We start from the raw sequence: 14285 nt of genomic DNA on the forward strand, positions 1-14285 counted from the left end.
AATCAGGATGATGATGTTACCCATTTCATGGAGTTACTGTGAGGATGAAATGAGCCAACATCTGCAAAAGTTTAAAACCTTGCCTTGTATATTGAAAGAAGTGTCTCATCATAAAGAGATGATCAAAGCATAATTTTGAGTTCTGTAGCCAATAAGATGGACCAATCATATTTTGAAGTTGGGGAGAGGGGACAAAATGTGCTTGTAATATACCCATTTCCCTTGTGAGCATTTAACTGCCCATGCACACTCCGTATTTCCAGTCCTATTGGCCTCTAACTTTATAATTCCCTCCCCAGATCTTGCCTCTGATGTGCCCTTAGCCCTAAACTTCTCCTGTCTTATCTTTTATGAAAATTTACCAGTCCATATATTTAACCAAAGGTCTTCCCTAAGCACTTGCTGACAGAGATACATGGGGCTTAATTCTCAGCTCTGGTATTTGAAATTTTTTGCAGATAAACCCTCTGCTCTTTGGTTTTACCCATGACTAGAAATATGCTGGACACGTGCACTGGGAGGAGGCTGAGGTCTGTGAAGCCAACCACGTGCTCCTGCCTTGCACCTCCAATGGGTTTTATTATTATTTTTTAATTAATGAAAATATGTAATATTAACAGTTATTATTTACTGGTGCAGATGGCTGACATTTTTCCCTAGTTTCCTCACTTTATGGAAGAGTTAGAAAAGAACATTTCTAAAACCAGAGGACAAAAGGGGTTAATGTTACTTTAAAATTACATTCTCTCTCTCTATAAATATATATTAAAATACCAAGTTTTTTCTCTGGATGCAAAGATGTTCATTCTTTTAAAAATGTCTAAAAAAAAAAAGGAAAAAAAGTCCCCTTTCCTCCCCTCAAGTCAACTTTTGTGCTCCAGAAAATCTTCTATTCCATAAGTCTGATCGTATAAACTTCCAGTATTAAAGTAATTTGTACATGTATAGAGAAAAATGACTTTTTCAAAATATACAGGGGCAGCTGCCAAATTGATGTATTATATATTGTGGTTCTGTTTCTTGAAATAATTTTTTTCGTTATTTTTACATCTAACAAAGGAAAAAATTAAAAAGAGAGTAAGAAACGATTCCAGTGGGATGATTTTAACATGCAAAATGCCCCTAGGGTTACTTCTTTGCTTGCTTTCTTCCTCCTTACCCTGCCCACCCACCCCCGCCAACACACACACACACACACACACACACACACACACTTTCTGTAAAACTTGAATATAGAAAGCAAAAACCCTCAACTTGCAAATCATGTGATTAAAGTTGATTACTTATAAATATGAACTTTGGATCTGATTTCTGATTACTGTTAAATTTGATTTCTTACTACCTATTGTTAAATAAGCTGTGTGAGACAGGAAAAAAAAAAAAAGCCGAGTTTAATTCCATCAGCTGAAGGTTAAGCCTTTAGCTTCTCTAAATAGGAACCTCCATCTGAATGTCAATGACTCTTTCTTTTTGCCTGATGACTTTGAAGCTGATCAGCGATTCTGTATGTCAACATGTTACCTCTCTTAGTTAATCTAAACCTGCTTGAAAGGAACTTCCTGGAGATAAAGTCCTATATCAGAGAAGTTTCTCTAAAGATGGAAATTTCAGGCACTACGGTGAGCCAATGGTAGAGATGTTTTGATGGCAATGGAGACTTTTATCACCCCTCAAATGGTAAAGAAGAACTGAAAAAAAATATTAGATTGAACACACTGGTGAGATTTCAGTAGACATTATAAAACCACTAGCAAGGTTGATCTATCATGTATTACATTTGAGAAGAAAGAGATTCAGACTTTTAAGATGAAAAGAATTTATTTCTTAGATTCCTTTCCTCTACTGTCATTGTAAATTTCTAGGGACAAAGAAAACAGATGATATTATTACGATTAATGCTAACAAGAACAGAAAAGGAATCAACATTGAGTCATCTAGTAACATCACTGGAAAGCACAGTAAGAAGGTCCTATTCCAAAATTTTGATTGACAAGAAGAGATTGGATTGATGCCATTAATGTTCTTTAAAATGCTGCTCCTTCTAAGAACTGCACCTGAGAAACAATCATGTATTTCAAAGTGTCTTCGTGTGGATTTTATGGAAAGCTTCCCAGAGAGGTGACAACAAGTTGATTCTTAATTGAGAATGCGTTAAGTATTTCCAAACTCATCTCAGAAGCCATGGTGATAGGGAATGCTTGGCAAAATATATAGACAGTGAATGGTATTTGAGAGCCCAGTTGGAGGGAGAAAAATTGAACAATGGCATATGCTGCTCCTAAGCCACATCCTCTCTAACAAGGCATTGAGATTGGGGTGTAAGCAGTGTTGGTGTTTCTGCTGGATTTCTTCAGTTTCCCTTCCAGGCTCACTCTGCATCCTTCTTTTCCTGCTCAGAATGAAGAGAAGATGCTGAAAGGACTCCGTCATCCTCTGAATTCCCGTTGGGTTTTATCCAGTGGGGATTTCCGGTAGGAAATCGAAAGAAGGGAGGAAAGTGATGGAGTATTTATTCCCTACTGTCTAGCCCTACTGGGTTGCAGAGGGTTGGATGCATCCATCACTAAATTACAGTTTCTGGCAGCCCTCATATAGCCCCGTCTCAGGGTTCCAGTAATTATCACTCCCTCTGCTTGCCTCTTCAAATGGCTCTCCACTGTTACTCAGCCTGGAACACTGCACCATTCCTTATTGCGCTTTTATATGTTATTCTTTTTTTTTTATGAATTTTATTTATTTGTGTATATATGTATGTATGTATGTATGTATTGGCTGCGTCGGGTCTTCCTTGCTGCGCGCGGGCTTTCTCTAGTTGCGGCGAGGGGGAGCTACTCTTCGTTGTGGTGCTTAGGCTTCTCATTGCGGTGGCTTCTTTTGTTGCAGAGCACGCGCTCTAGGCACGCAGGCTTCAGTAGTTGTGGCGCACGGGCTCAGTAGTTGTGGCTCGTGGGTTCTAGAGCACAGGGTCAGTAGTTGTGGTGCACAGGCTTAGTTGATCCGCGGCATGTGGGATCTTCCCGGACCAGGGCTCGAACCCACGTCTCCTGCATTGGCAGGCGGATTCTTAACCACTGCCCCATCAGGGAAGCCCTTATACGTTATTCTTTTATTAACTCTTCAAATTACTCGATTTGAGCATTCAAAAAATATTTGAATATTGATTCATACAAGATAAAAATACTACAAAACAAGGGAAGTAAGTGGAAACTTGGTAAGCAGACATTCCATATCTAAGGAATAAAGATGTAGCAAAGTACTGGGACAATGAGAATAAGTCATATATGTTAAACAAGACAAAGAGAACCCAAAAAACTAGGCCAGATAATAGTAGTAAGGCAGCACATTTGTCCCCATATAGATTGGCAGAAATCGTAACCATGACAAAATGTGGGTGTCAGGTATTTGGATATGATAAATGACTTTTTGAGATAAAATTCCTTTAGAATTTCAAGGAGGATGAAATGTAATAGATTTAGCTCTGAGCAGTGGTCAGAAGAGTGGCAATTATTAAGTGGTAATAGCATGATCAAATTCAACATTTTAATAAAAGTGAGGGGAACCGAAAATATCCATTGGAAGGAGGGTGCCTAATGATAGAAAAGAAAACAAAGAAACAGCCCAGACTGACAGAATATTTAAAACATTTTTTAAAAACTACTCATTAATATCCCAGGGGAAACCTTTAAGTCATTTAAAAGCACCACAATGTATTTCGAAGAAAGTAACTTGGCCACAAGTCCTGCATGATTAAGTGGTAAAACTACACACTAGAATGAAGAAAAAAAAAATTAAGACTTTTTTCTGAAGTGAAGAAATTGTGAAAAAGAATCAGGGAACCTAGTAAAAGTCAAATGTCAAGGGTAAAAAATTAAGCAAAAAATAATTTGAGGGACACTTGCAAATAATTTCTAAGTGATTAATTAAGTTAAATAAGTTATTGGATGATTAAAAAAAACAAAGGCAATGAACTGGGGAACAAATTTGATCCCTGAAGTTCTACTCACTGTAGAAAAGGAAACTCAGCTAAGAATTCTATTAGACATGGAGTAGTTCTAGAACCGCATTATATAAGTAGAATGCATTAAATGTGTTGTACAAAAACAATATAAATAAATCACCTCCCATGATCAATATTTAAAGTACTCAAGGTGTGGTGCTGGCTCCCAAAATATGTAATTTATTATTTTGATGATCAATATGCTGGTCAGTGTGATTCCCATGATAAGCATTTTAAGAGAGATCAACAAATTAGAGCTCTTCCATACCAGGCAAGGTGTTGGCAATGGTAATAAATTGTAGAATACTGTAACCCTGTTGAGAATAATGTGTTGGTGGAATGGTAACATTTTTCTGTAAGGCAAAATCTGGTCTATTTGATCTATTGCAGATTTTTGAGTTTAAATAAAAACCAAGCAGAACCAAAATGAAAAGATAAATAAAACGAAGGAAAAGGAGAGAAACTGTTAGCTGGTTACTCTGAACCTAGCATTGTAGTAAGAATTTTAACACACCCATTAAATACTGACAGTGCTCCAGAGGTGGGAATTACTGTCTCCATCTTATAGAGGGAAACAGACTGAAAGGGTTCCATAACTACATCACTAAACTGGCTGAGGTCAAGTCACCATGAAGAAGGAGAATCCAGACCCTTGCCCAGGTTTGGCTGGTTCTAAGTACCCTGTTTATTTAAGTAATTCATTTAGACTTTAAAAAAAATTTTTAACAGATATTTACCAGAGATTTTAGACGATTTTAAAAATGGAATGACAGTCTCATTTGAACAGTGTTTGGCAAAGATAAGGAGCTGATTCAAAACTAAGAAAGAAAAAAGGAGAGAAATAATCAGGCATATCTATGCCTAGGACTTGTCAACAGCGTTTGGTAGGTAGAATTCTAAGATGGTCCCCAAGATTTTCTGTGTCTGGTATACACATCCTGCATAATTCTAGCCACAGTGAATATGATGGGTTTAACTCTCACAATTCATTTACATCATATGGCACAGTTGACTTTAAGAAAGAGAGCTTATCCAGGGGAACCTAACGTAATCATCTGGGACATTTGAAGGCAGACGTTTTTCTCTGGATGGTCACAGGAGGGGAAGTCTTTGCTGGTCTGGAAGAAAGCAAACACCCTATTTTGAACAGCTGAGATCAGGAGCCCCTAGAAGCTGAATGTGGCACCAAACTGAGAGTTAACAGGAGAGCAGGGACACAGACCTACAACCACAGAAAATGAATTCTGCCATCAACCGGTACACCTGAAGAAGACCTGAGCTCAGGTGAGAACCACAGCCTGGGAGGATAGCTTGATTTCAACCTGGTAAGACCCTGAGCAGAGAACCCAGCCACACCGTGCCCAGACTTCTGACCTCCAGAACCATGAGCTAATATATGGGCATTGTTTTTAGCTGCTAATTTGTAGTATTTTATCAGGCATCTGAAAGAAACTAATACACAGCAAAAATTACTTCTGGAACTTGTCTTATCTGACATTTTTACAAAAGTTCAGTAAAATCACAGGGAGCTTGTGCATGTAGTAGGATTTTGACCTATGGGGAATACACTGAATAGAGATTTAGTTATGCTGACCGTGTGGAATGGCAGAAAAAGTTTCAGTGTGGGTTTGAAGGCAAGGCATTTTAGGAAGAATTAATCCAGATGATATTTGCAAGATGATGGATTGGTCTCAACCAGCAATTATGATTCATTAGAAAGCTACAGTGAGCATTTTCATTGCTGCCCATAGACATAGGCTCAGCATGCGCCTGTTGAGTAGACCAACAACATTTCTGAGCATCCTTAGGAAAGGTACTGGAAACTCACTAGAAACAAAAGGTCTGTAAAAATTATAGGGTTAATCCATTCCCAGGATAATATAGAGTTACCCTTCTTAACTAGACATCAGGAAGTGCATAAGTGATAGACAAGTTCCCCAGATATGCAATTAAAACCAGCAACAGGCCAAACTTTCTGAGGAAGTATACACCTTACAGATATACCCCTTATCTGGAAAATTAAAGATTAAGGGACTATTCTCAAGGTTTATAAAAATAGATAAACAGAAGGACTGCATATTAGGTGTATTGGAAAGAATCTGTGAGTCCAGCTAGTGGGGAAATGCTGCTTCTTTTCTTTCCAGATGTTTCCTTTCATGTCCAGAAAGCTAGGTTAGCATAACACTCCCGACCCCTCTCCATCCCTTTGGTCACCTTGCCCTTGGGAAGGTAGTGTGATTTATCTGGTTGGCAGAATTGGGACAGTATGTTGGGAATGTTTGACTCAGCTCTTCTTTTTACCTCTTAAGAACAAGCCTGACCAAAGGGAGCACATTTTCTTCTCTCATGTCTCTAACTGGGTAGATAAGGCTGTTGTATTCTGGGGTTTAATATTAGGAAGTCTAAACCTCCCAAAAATATAACCAGAAAATGCCATTCGAGACATTTTTTGAGTAGGTAAAGGTGAAGTTTTGTTCCCGGAATTGCACGCTTTTATCATATTTTTCCACTAGTTTAATGTTTGGTGTGTGGTAGGGAAGGAGGTGCTATTTATTGGGTCTCCTCAAAGGTCTTCATTAGAACAAGACAGTTCCTCCTAATGTTACAAAAAGGAATTCTTAAAATTGAAACTAAAACAAAGCATAGTTTTATTCATAATTATTAGTATATTTAAGAAATTTGTTACTTCAAGATGTATAGGATGAAATTACAAAGGACATCAAGAAGGGTTTAATGAATCTAATTATTATACATTTAAAAGGATTGATCCCCTTATTTCTGAGATGACATAACTGGGTTATTATATCATTTTGTATAGTATCCTTGGTATGTTTTAATTCATTTGCTCATTATTCATGCAATAATCTAAACCCTTATGGCATTTTTAACATTTGAAGAAATTTCCAGCATTGGAAAGATTCCTTATGTCAACATATAAAGACTAAAAATCACCTTTAAGCCTCAACATGGAAGATTGGCAATCCTCGTTCTCTTGAGTATTTTTCTTTATTCACTACCACTTTACAACTTGGGTTTTTAATTACTAAATTCTTGGTACAGAATGTGAATTTTACATGTCATAATTATTCTAGGAGTTGTTATGAGCACTATGGAACCAATGGAAAAGTATGACAAAGAGTAATTAACCTTTTAAATACAAATCTTCCTAACAAGACAAAAGAAGTGACAAAAGAAGGTCTAAAATGAAGACCCTGACTAACTGGCCATGTTAGACACCTCATTCTCGTAGTTCCCTGGACCCAGCAGTGAGAAAGATACATGTTGCCTTCATCTAAAAAACACAATCTAAGAATTGTAGGCGCTTCCCTGGTGGCGCAGTGGTTAAGAATCCGCCTGCCAGTGCAGGGGACACGGGTTTGAGCCCTGGTCCGGGAAGATCCCACATGCCACGGAGCAACTAAGACCGTGCGCCACAACTACTGAGCCTGCGCCCTAGAGCCCGTGAGCCACAACTACTGAAGCCCATGCACCTAGACCCCGTGCTCAGCAACAAGAGAAGCCACCACAATGAAAAGCCCGCGCACCGCAACAAAGAGTAGCCTCCGCTCACTACAACTAGAGAAAGCCCGCGCACAGCAAGGAAGAGCCAACGCAGCCAAAAATAAATAAATAAATCTATTCAGAAAATAAATTTTAAAAGTGTTTAAAAAAAAAAAGAATTGTAGCTTTTCTCTTCTCTTTTCAGGAATCTAGGGAGTCGAGGGCAATGTATCAGACAATCCCAAAGGGCTCCAATTACCTTTTTATCTGAATCTCCTCAGCACTTTTAAAAGGATTCTATACTTTATTATTCCAGTGTACACTGATAGTCTATTTCACAGGATTCTCTTGTGTTATTCCTGTATAAATTAACTTCCCAATTTGAGTATAAAATGAAATTATGCCACTCTTGGCTTGTTTATGTTTATTAAAACCACATAACCCTTCTGCACAAAGGTTTTGATTCAAGTTTAATGAATAAATAAACTTCCAATAGTAGGTTCTACCAGAAACTGCATGGCTATAACTCATAGTAGGGTTGGATCTGAAGTAACTAAGTTAGTTGCATTTGCTGACACACCCCAGGTGTACTTCTTTATAAAGTTTAGGGAATATTGGGTTATCAGTGACTTAGGAATCCTAACTTCAAGAAACAAGTGACTTCATCCTTGGCATAGCTACAGAGATAGTTCAAAATCATTATTACAAAAAGCAGTAAAAGTAAGATGTAGTTTACTCCATACCTTTTTGTGTCATTTTGGAAGGATACAACTAGAATGAACTTCTGCGTGAACACTGAGGGAAATGAGTGAGGATTACATAGAGAGGTATAAAATAAAACCACACTTGTGTTCTTATCAGAATTCAGCACATGTGACTATTTCTATGACAAGTGTCTCTAGCTAGTCACACTCTTCTTAAACTTTACATATTTGGCTACTTTACTGTGAAGAAATGAGCTATGGAATTCTTTGTCATGACATACCTCACTGGGAGTATATTAGTTTCCTATTGCTGCTACAACAAGTTATTACAAGCTTAGTAAGTTAAAACAATATGAATTAATTATTTTACAGTTCTGGAGGTCAGAAATCCAAAATGGGTTGGCAGGGCTGCATTCTGGAGGCTCTAGGGATGAATACATTTCTTTGTTTTTTACAGCTTCTAGAGGTCACCTGCATTCCTTGGTTCATAACCCCTTCCTCCATTTTCAAGCAATTAATGTCACATCTTCTAATCGTCTTCATACTCTCTTCCTTCCCTCTGCTTCTGGGGTCACATCACCTTCACTGACTGTGACATTCCTGCCCCAATTTTATAAAGACCCTTGTGATTACATTGGGCCCACATGGAAAATCCAGAAGAATCTGCCCATCTCAAGGTCCTTAACCTAATCATATCTGCAGAGTCCCTTTTGCAATGTAAAGTAATATATTCACAGGTTCTGGGGTTTAGGGCATAGACCTCTTTCCAGGGCCATCATTCAGTGTACCATAGGGGATATACTTTATTTACGTATGTTATTTGTCTACAACACTTCTAGAAAAAGAAGACTTCATATGAATCTGAGAAGCCAAAAGCTTCTGGTAAAACATTTCATACATGTGTCCACATGACTCCATGTAAAAGATTTATTATGTGAAAGTTGCCCAAACATCTAGTGGGGAATCCAGAATTGTCAAATGAGAGGAACTTGGTTAGAAGGTGAGGACTAGGAAACTTACTTCAGAGCTGTGTTTTCATAGCAAGCTTGATGTTTCTACATGGATCTTACGTGTATCTGGAGGAAGATTGAGATCAGGGGCTAATGAAACTATTGGAGTCAAATTCTTCCCTTCCTCTCCTCCATCAAGCCAAACCTCTTGGCTCTATCACTGTTAGTGTTTGAATATCCTGCTTAAAGGAGCAGAGAAGAAGAGATAAGACAGACAGCTTGGTCCCGCTGTGTGAAATTTACTTGGGGTTAATACCAATTAAATAACTCACTCTCTGACATTTTATTTTAATCTTTATGTCAGGTCAATGTTAGCATGCTAATACCTCAGTTTCATTCAATTTCTCAGTATCTATCGTTGATATTCTTTACCCAAATTCTGTCTTCAGATATTCACATATGTTTGGAACTTTCTTAGTCTTTGATTAGGATTTTACATGACATAATGAAATAAAGGTTCTCTTCATGACATGCTGAACATAATACAGGCACCCAAAGTCCTTAACTAAACTTGATTATTTATGGAGCCTGATAATATTATGGAGATTTTAGGTTTTTGGTTTTTCTAGTTTTTGTGGTCCTATATATTGGTTTTATAAGAATTTTAGCTGCATGTAGATGAGCAGACTCATGGTTTCTATAAGGGTTTAGAGTTAATAAAGCACGTGCCATACGATCATAAAATATTCTGATCTATTTGAGTAAAAAGTTCCATACATTTTAAGATACCATTTTTTCCGGTTTTCTTGTTTATAGAATCCTATGTGTGAGATACTTTTTAAAATAAGAATGTTCATTGCAGTGTTTTATATACTAGCTCAAATTGTAAAAAAAAAAAAAAAAAAAAAAAAAAAAAATTAAAATAGAACTCTGGGTATATTTTACATATGTTTTTATAAATTAGAACACAATGTGGTTATAAGGAGGAATGAGGAAATGAGGCAATGAGGCATATTTCTATGTACTGTTGTAAAACTATATCCCTATGATATAGTGAAGAGTTAAAAAAATTAGCTTGAAAACTAAGCATTTATGATTCCATAAATTTTTGCTAAAAATGTATACATGTAATTATGCATGCTTAGAATAGAAATCTGGAAGGAAACACACTTATACATCAAACTGTTACTAATTAAAACTAACATATTGAATACTTATTTTATTCCAGACTCTGTTATAAATGTTCTGCATGTATCATTTTATGTAGTTCCACAGCAAGCCTATGAATTATTATTATTTTGATTTTGTAGATGAAACTGAATCACAGAGAGATGAAATAACTTGCCAAAGACACTTGATTATCTAACACTATCTTTGGGATGTGAACATTCAAATGACTCTTACCTCTACTTTTTTTACAGTCTATGCTGGAATTCTCAATAATGAGTGTGTATTACTTTTATAATTATAAAAAAGAAGAAAGGTATTTTTCATTTGGGGAAAAAAAAGATCCCCACAAAAGAGGAAATCAGTGGGAAACACCTGGTTGCAATTTACCAGCTATGATACATTATTTAAAATGCAAGAAAACTGATACTTGAAAACCTGTCTTACTGAGTCTTCAAAATCCATTATTTTTAAAATAAATTCAGTTTAGATGCCCAAATCCCCATGCAAATAATTGAATAAAAATTCAATATGTTTTGTCTTCACATGCTACTTCCATCTTTTCCTAAAAATTTTTACAGTAAGCTTCAAAACGTGAAATAATGTCTTCTTTTTTTTTTTTTTTTTGGTGGTTCCACTGGGGCACGAAAATGTCTTCATTTTAAAGTTAGTTTATAGAATTTTAAAAACACATAGCATCAATACAATGAAATCACTAAAGGATTTTAAAAATCATGTTGGTTTTAGTTAAATTGTGTTAATGGATTTATAGAATGAAACAAAGGACAATCACGTTTGGAAAATCATGCAGTAGATAGTGTTCTGGTAGCTATTGCTATGTAGCAAACCACCCCAACAAATAAATAATTTATTATTATTTTGCATCGTTCTGTAGGTTAAGTTCTGAGCTGAATTCTTCAAGCTTAGTTTCCTTCATGTTTCAGTTAGATTTCGGTTGTCATTGCAGTCATCTGAAGGCTGGACTGGACTGGCTATCCAAGATGGTGCACTTTACATGGCTGGCAGTTGAAGCTGGCTGATGGTTGGGAGCTTAAGTAGAGCTATTGACTGGAATGCTTACATGGACCTTCAAGTGGCTTGGGCTTCTCAGAGAATGGTGCCTTAGTTTCTAGAGGAAGCATCCCAAGAATGAGTGTTCAGTTGTGAGTTTTACAAGAGGCAGAAAGGGGAAGCTGCCAGGCCAATGAAAGTCTAAGCCTGTAACTAGGATAGCATTATTTCTTTTATGTTCTATTGGTCAAAGAGGCCACAGGGTCCACCTATATTTAAAGGAGTAGAGAAATAGGCTCTCTCTTTTGATAGGACAGTGGCAAGAGATGAGAGATAGGGGAGATATTGGTGCAGCTGTCTTTGGAAAATGCCACCCGCTGCAGTCGCTTAAAAAGCAACCTTTGCCTAGTCTTTGCAAAATATATCTGATATAAAAAAGTTATTATGCCATTGACAAGGAAAGGTTAAATTCCTGGATATATGAGCTTGGTTACCACAGGCTATCTCTTCCCAACTGATAGTGATTATTATAAATAAAGCTGACTATGCCTCTTTACATTTCTGACTGTCTATTTTTCTGTCTAATATTTTTGGTTTTGTTTTGATCACTGGTGATTGGGAAATGGAGTATGCAGAGTGGGAAAAAAGGTTGGCAGTAAAGAGTGAATCCGCAGAGGGGATATTTCTGGTCAAACCATGAGAAGTCTGTGGATAATTGCTGTTGACCTACAAAGTTAATGATCAAAAGAGGAAGATCATTCTTTCTATATAACTGTGACAATGTCATACATCTTTGTACCTCATAATTTATAAAGACCTTGCATGTATATTTCTTGTTTTGAGCCTGCATCAAACTCATTTTATGGATCAGTAACCTGAGTGATAAGTTAAGTGATGCCGTTAAAGTCACATAGCTAGTAATGGAGAGTGAAACATGTCTTCTGTCTTCAGGACCCTTTCCTTTGTATCACAGTACCTTTATAGACTTTTACTGCCAAAACTGTTTGAAAAGCAGGTAAGAAACAAGAATGAGAAGTGGGTAAGAGTGATGACAGATGTGATTTTGGGCAAATAACTTTATTTTTTTAACCTAGAAAAGAAAAATGCCTTCCATGTATAAATGTTGGGAAGAGTAAGTATGAAAGTGTAATAAAGTCAAAGAGTGTGTTTGATAGATGTCATCTCATACTCCTATTACAGCAATTGTCATTAGTATTACATTAAAGAGACAATTTGGTACAGTAGATAAAGCATGGAGTCAGACAGATCTAGTTTTTATTTTTCAATGTAATCAGTAAAAATTTCTACATTTTTTAAGGCAGAAAGCCACTTCGTGAGAATAATTTTCTGACATTAAAATTACCTGGGAAACTATTGTTGAACTTTGCCCATATATATTAGTCACATTTGGAAGACTACACTGTGGATAAAGCAAGTTTCCAAATCTCAGTAGCCTACTCAAAAAATGCCTCAGTTTTTGCTCCTACTAATATAGACTAAGGTAGCTGTGGGTTGTCATTGGCTCTGTTCCTAGATCCTTCTTTATTCCAGGATCCAGGATAAAGGGGCTGTCACTATTTGGGGCACATTGTTCTCATGGCAGAGGAAAATTCAATGACTGAACCACACAATGGCTTCTAAAACTTTTGTTCAAATGTGATATATATCACTTACACTCATATTTCATTAGCCTAAAACATATGGTTAAGCTCAACATCAATGTGACAAGCATACTTAATTCTTCTACAGGAAGATGATTAAATAATTAGACACAATAAAACAGTCTATTTTAATCCAAGATAGGAATCATGTGACTGCTAAAGTTCCTGGAGGCAAAAAAACCATTTGAAATATTTTTAAGTACTCGTTTCTCAGTGCCTAGCACCCAACTTCATACACTGTAGGTGCTCATTAAATATTAATAGGTGAATGCATGATATAGGCAAAGGTTAACATGTAGCAAACCCTTACACTGTGACCCTTTATCTCTCCATGCTCCAAATTGAAGAAGCAATGATTAAAATTTAAATTTCTGTTGTTAGCCTAGATGCGTATTCAAATATACTCAGAAAATGAATAAAACACCCTTTATATAACTGCAATCATAATGAAGGAGAGCAAGCTATTACATGCAATTAGGTGAAGTTAGAGTAGTTAGTTCATTCATTCAGCAAACAGGTTATTAGACCTTTCTATGTGCCAGGCACTGACACAAAGATGTATTTAAAGATGAGTAAGGACTTCTCTGGTGGCGCAGTGGTTAAGAATCCGCCTGCCAATGCAGGGGACACAGGTTTGAGCCCTGGTCCAGGAAGATCCCACATGCCGTGGAGCAATTAAGCCCGTGTACAACAACTACTGAGCTTGCACCCTAGAGCCCACACTCCGCAACTACTGAGCCCAAGCACTGCAACTACTGAGCCGGCACGCCTAGAGCCCGTGCCCTGCAACAAGAGAAGCCACTGCAATGAGAAGTCCGCGCACCACAAAGAAGAGTAGCCCCACTTGCTGCAGCTAGAGAAAGCCCGTGCGCAGCAACAGAGACCAAACGAAGCCCCCCCCCCAAAAATTTAATAAAAAAAAAAATGAGTAAGACTCAGGTACAGCCCTTGCTCTTAATGAGTTGTAGTGACACCTTAGCAGGTTTATAGTAAGTTTGATGGTGAAAAGTTTTGCAGATTAATTTGTTGTTTTGATTTTAAATTCCCAAACTAGAGTGGGGGAGGTATGTCTGTGTGAGGATATATAATTATTTTAATAAATCCATTTTCTTTGAATCATAGTCCACCTAATCTAAAGAATATGGTAATTTATTTCGAATGTCCTTAAAAATAGGAGGAAACATTGCATAGAGAGATGTCTCGAAGATGCCTGAAATCATGAGCAAAATTATCTTTATATTATGGGAAGCAACTATTTAAAAGTGTATGCATTGTACAAAGTATTAGATTTCAC

General features: G+C 37.0%; 1 protein-coding gene across 1 annotated transcript in view; it reads right to left on the bottom strand.

Annotated features, from left to right (window-relative positions):
* The window catches only part of KCNH7 (potassium voltage-gated channel subfamily H member 7), a 450126-nt gene that overhangs the window by 163192 nt on the left and 272649 nt on the right, over positions 1-14285 (bottom strand). The gene's annotated exons all lie outside the window — the stretch shown is intronic.

Source organism: Balaenoptera musculus, chromosome 7 (assembly GCF_009873245.2).
Source record: "Balaenoptera musculus isolate JJ_BM4_2016_0621 chromosome 7, mBalMus1.pri.v3, whole genome shotgun sequence".
Taxonomy (NCBI): domain Eukaryota; kingdom Metazoa; phylum Chordata; class Mammalia; order Artiodactyla; family Balaenopteridae; genus Balaenoptera; species Balaenoptera musculus.